The sequence below is a fragment of the Tenrec ecaudatus genome, chromosome 3 (genome assembly GCF_050624435.1).
Source record: "Tenrec ecaudatus isolate mTenEca1 chromosome 3, mTenEca1.hap1, whole genome shotgun sequence".
Taxonomy (NCBI): domain Eukaryota; kingdom Metazoa; phylum Chordata; class Mammalia; order Afrosoricida; family Tenrecidae; genus Tenrec; species Tenrec ecaudatus.
In genome coordinates, this window is record NC_134532.1 from 36069378 (window position 1) to 36075238 (window position 5861).

General features: G+C 38.4%; 1 pseudogene; it reads right to left on the reverse strand.

The window, feature by feature from the left end:
* Positions 1-3705: 3705 nt before the first annotated feature.
* On the reverse strand, positions 3706-4317 carry LOC142443350 (translation machinery-associated protein 16 pseudogene; annotated as a pseudogene).
* Between the last annotated feature and the right edge of the window lie 1544 nt (positions 4318-5861).

Below are 5861 nucleotides of genomic sequence, written 5' to 3' on the forward strand. Positions count from 1 at the left end.
ATCTTCTGAGAATCCTGGCCAAGCCAAGTTGATAAAGAACCTAACCCATTACAAAAAACCCACTGTTCCATAAACCCAAGTGATTTCAATAACATTGAATAATGTGAAAGGGAAGGAGAGATGGGCAATACCCTTCCAGAAATAGCATCCAACCAGATGTGTTAAGAGTATTGATCTCTGAAGAAGAGTCCAGCACATTTTCTTAGTTCTTAAGTGTGTTTTGAAGGAACCATCAGTAATTGAGGGTGTGGGGGATTCCATTTAAAGTGTATTTTCTTATAAATTAGGTGGGTATAATTGTGTGGCTTATGTTACATATCCTATCAGCCATAGGTTAAGCCTCTCTTATTCTGTTGCTTCTGGGGCAAGGTCCTTGTCTGCTTGGAATATCTGTGGGATTAACTTGCTTTAGACAGCACTGAGTATGTGTATGTGTGCTTCAACATTACCTTGGATCTAGGAGGTTCACTGTCTAGGGACTGCTGGTCCACAGAAGAACTCTGATCCAGGTCTCCTTTCTTGCTGTAGTCAGATCCTACATCTCTTTTCAATTCTCTATAATGCTTTCAGAGATGAAAGGTTGTGCAGCTATTCCTCAGGAAAACCCCTTTACCTTTATCTCATAAAGCTTATGGAGTAAAGGGTTTACCAAACAGCCTGAATCCCTTTACCATGGAATGTCTTCACACATGATACCATCACAACTGATCCTTCAGAGTGCCATTTTATATCATAAACAGAAAATAAACCAAACCCAGTAACACTGTGTACTGTCCCCCTCATAGCCAATTATTGGACAGACTAGAATTGCTCCCTAGTTCCCTCAATGCTGTCCATAATAGGATCCCTAAACTACTGGCCCTATTGCATACCCTATTATCAGGAAAACAGAAAAATCACCCACATCCCTGCAGGCAACTGAAAATGTTTGTGTTATATACCATAATCCAGAATAACAGTAAAAATACTCTCACTGCTATTGCATCAGAGCAGACTAATAACTATTTAGGACAAGGTAGGACTGCCCCTGTGAGTTTCTATGGCTGTCATTCTTTCTGGGATTAGAAAACCACACCTTTCTCCTATAAAGTACATGTGGACCATTCCATTTCCACTCAAAAGGAAGTATCAGGTACTTTGGTAAAAATTAAAATATGTATTTATGGGAGCAAACTTCTCATCTTTCTCAATTGGAAACCTGGTGAGTTCGAAGCCACCATCTCTTGATTAATAGACCCATTGAGCACACTACTCGACAAGACTCTAAAACTGACATTATTACATAATTGCTACACTACAGAGAATTATGACCCCAGCAATTGATACAGATAATGAACCTCTGCATATAGGTAAGATATTTAAACACAATGAGGGCCCTGAATAGATACTGGGCTGTAAAAGAGATAGAGAGTGAACAGTTCATCCAAATCTGTTTGCCCTGTTTATATTGAATAGAGCAATTAAATCCATATCTTCAATATTCAATATAGATTACACCCAGTTCACCCCAAAAGTAGACTCGTATGCCTTCTGTTACACATGCTCATTATGAAAGAAATAAATACAACACAAGTAAGGCTTTCAAAAACAGAAAGTCATTCTCTTCCCATTTGGGTCGGTAGAAAGAAATTTTTAGGTGACTGGACTAATACATAACATAATGAGAATTTTAGAACATATTGGGATTGTCAATAATTTTCATCTTGCTTGCATGCACAATAAGTGCCCATGGAGGCAGAAGTCAAGAGATCAAGTGAACAATGACATTGGATAAATCTGCTTCAAAGACCGCTTGAAAGTGTTGAAAAGCAAAGATGTTACCTTGAGGATTTTAAAATATGCCTGCAGGAGTCTTGGAACGTTCTGATTCTTTCTTTTTCCTCAAACCATTTTGAGAAATAATCCAGACATCACATCACTCAATAGTTGTATCGTGTCATGTAAATGACTATCAGTTTCAAACATTTTCCTTTTGTTTATATTTATTTTTGGGGTTTTATTTTTTGTTTTTGCTTGTATTTCTTGATAGCAACTCCATATTATCTCCCAACAGGAACCCATAATGTAGTTATAGTTTCTACAGAGTCACCCACACTGGGTTCTATATACCAAATATATATAGAAAGATCCAGAACAGAGTCAAGAAGGCTACCAACAATACCAACAACAAAGTAAGAAACTCAGTTTGAAAACCAAAACCAGAAAGTATTAAAAAACAAGATTAAGGTCAAAGTATCAAAAGGTCGATCAAATATCAAGTTTTTAACTTTCAAGTCAGATTTTTTATTTCAATCTGCTATAATCATCTCTCTATACTCTGATAACCAGGTTATTCACATCCCTTAACTATGGTCAGAGAGAAATCACCAGAAGCTTATTCCTTGTGTAGAACCCGCAAATGTATGTGGCCTTCAACTGTCATCCATAGCCTTCTGCAAATCAGAGTTAAAAAAATTAAACTCTGATACAATTCTCTCCTACAGATTTGAATGTTACTATTGACAATCCTTGGACCAGCATGTTGGTGTTCTTCTTCCATGTGGGCTTAGTTGACGTTACACTTAGATGACTGCTTGTTTAAAAACAAAGCTTAAGACCCCAGACATCATTCTTTTTTTTTAATAGAAATATACTTTTTAATTTTCATAAGAAAATGTTTTAACATTTAAATAGCCTGTTAAGACTTGGTTGACATCTAGTTAACATGTAACACAAGTATTATTTTTTCTTGAAAATATTCAAATGTACTTCCATAGTTTTTTTTACAAAATAGACCAAAATTATATGCTATGTGTAACAAGGTTTGTGAATAATAACAATTTAACACACTGTTTTTCAATGCTTGAAATATTAAGTCAATTACCTTATATACTCGAGTATAAGCCGACCCAAGTATCAACCAAGGCACCTAATTTTGCCACAAAAACTGCATTTAAAATGTGTTGAAAAACTCGGCTTATACACATATGTTAATTTAACATGTTTCTTGAAGAGGGAAAAAGGGAACACATCAGTAAAACAATTGGTACTATAATCTTAGTTATGGTTCCACACAAAACAGACATCATTTTTCATGAGAAAGCAGGAGCTATATAACATAAAAGGTGCTAACATGAAGTCATTTTCAAATAAAAATCAGATTAACTATGAGACTGTTCCATTGCTACCAGTTATCTCTGCCTCAGATGATAAATTAAATAAGAATAGTATACAGTCCATGAGTCTATTATGAATTCCATGACACATATTAACTTATGTTAAAAAAATTAAGGTTAATTTTTAAGAGGGGAGTAGGTGAAGAGTATTGCTAGAAGACAAAATCGTGAAAGGCGTCAGTGAGGACCTGATCATGAAACAAGATGCTTTAGATTGCTCACTGTGTGACGTTAAAACCCACTGTTACCCAGTTAGGCAGTCCTACATAAACATGAGGGGAAAAGAAACTGTTTTCTGTCTTCATTCAAATTAACTCCTGCCCCTCCAAATTCAGGTTAAAAGGATTTTTTGGTCACTACATTTTAACAAATTAATACAAAATATAAAGCAGTCTTCCTTTTTCCTTATAATGTTAAATAAAAATTCTACCTGTTTTAAAACTGCACATAGAACACTGGTCACATAAGAGAATGACCACTTGTTGATTTACCACAATGAACAAGTGTAGCTTGATGCTCTCAAATGTGTTCACAGCTCAAGTACCGTGCATTAGGTCACTGGAGTAATTTCCTCGTCAGAGCTGCTGGATTCATCTTTTAGTTCCAATTCCTCTAAGACTTTGTCTACAGTTGTAAAGTTTTTCTTCTTGCATTTCTTGGGAATTGCATCATTTTTACAGATTTCCTCATCTTAATGTTTGGCAATTTCTTCAGATCAAAATCCCATTCCCTAAGTGTTTTCAGATTAGCTGCATCTACAATGTCGGGAACCTCAAGGCCATAGTCCTCATATTGCTGTCGCTCCCGCTCCATCGTCTGCTTGATAACCATCTCCCGGGAAACGTGTCACCGGCCTTGCCTGTCTTTGATGCTGTTATGTAACTCAATCTGCTCCAACTCACTGCTGAATCGATTTAAATAGCTTTTAATCCATGCACAAGCGTCTTTCTTTGAATATTCTACTTTTTTGACATCAAGATGATTTTGAAACCACTGTAGTTTTTCACCAATAATGTTGAGATGCAAGGCCTTCTCATTCTTCATTTTTTTGCTTTTTCTCTTGTTTGTGGGACTGGCTGGTGATCTGAGCGGCTTTTCTACTATATGGATGGGTGACTTTTTTCTCCTGACCGCCACTCTTTCCCTTGGGTGCTTTAGGCATGCTGCCTGCCCTGCTTGCCCGTCCAGTTCCAACGGGGAAAGATGACATGGAAGGCCCGGTGCGCGGCGAGCACACGCCTGCAGGCCCTCGGAAGCCGCGCAGTCTCCGACACCATTCTTTCCGAGAGTCAGATACCATCTCATGTCTTCACCACACTTTGCTGTAGCACCCATACCTTCTGTGGTTCCTTCAAAAGGGCACATACTGATCAGGGCCACGTCATAAGAACTAATTGTTCTTAGATTGAGCTAGGGTTAAGTGTGAACCCCACATCCACCCCTGACTCTTGTGTTTTCTATTCACCTCTGGTTCACCTTCCACATATTTTTGTTATATTAATGCAGGGAACTTTATCAATCATCCCCTCGGAGCATATGATTCTTCTGTTTATAGTGTCATTGATTTAGTGCATGGTAATATATTTAAAACACAATTGAGAAAAGGAAATTAAACAAGTGTGCAGACAGTATTTTGAATTGCCTATGAAAAATGAATGTGAAAGTTGTACATTCTTCAGTGCATAGAAAGGAAGACTGAAGCAGAATCAGAGTGTTAGAATGTAGTAATGGCAGAAAACATTGACAGCACCCTGGACTGCTGAAAGTGAAAACAAATCCTTCTCAAGGACTAACACCTTGAGTTTCCTGGCAAGGCCATTTGTTACGAGAACTTAGTGCTTATTCTGCTGCCTCATTCCTTGTGTACTTTGAGAAATTGCACATGCTTACTAACACATGTCCTAGCTAACAGAGAAAATAAAAGACTGTGCAGGGCGTCCACCAGCGTGACATCCAACCAGAGGTGTTAGTCCTTCACTGGATAAAGGGTTGGTATTCCAACCTACATTTGTGACATGGTTTATCACATAAGCTCACCCTGGTGGACTCATACAAATGGGAAGACAATATTCATAATATATAAGAAACTAAACACCCTTCTATTGCCTCTATATTCACTCACATCTCCCATGTACGACTAAAAGGATCTCTTCTCTAGGACTTCCAATGCGCTACATCTCAATGGTAGCAGTCTCATCTTCTTTGCTACAGTAATCTGGGGTCACAGACCAACAAATAAGCCTTCACACAAAAAGGGCTTCAAATTTACAAGGTGGCATGATTGCCAATCTACTGAGTATCACGGCCTGACAAAGCTGACACAGAAAAGACCCACCTCAGGGAAATGAGATCTGCATAAGGGAAAGCATGCCAGAGACCAACTGCAAAGGCAGTGAAGGCAAAAAGATAGAGGGTGAACAAGACCTCAGAATTATGACACCCTGATTATGGTGAGTAAGGCATGGTGAATGTGCTCTGGAATGTCATTCAAACAATGCAAAGCAGACCTGTGTTCAAGCACTGTCTTTTTGTTTGGAGCCCAGGATATAACTGTTGACACGACCCCACACAGACCCTTGTCATGGAGTTCATTCAGCACCCTAGGTAGCTGCCCCTTTCATGGTTTCTCAGGCTGTAACGTATCATTGTCCTTCCCAGTGAAGTAACTGGTAGGAGTAGCACACAGACCATGTCCTTAGCTGTCAA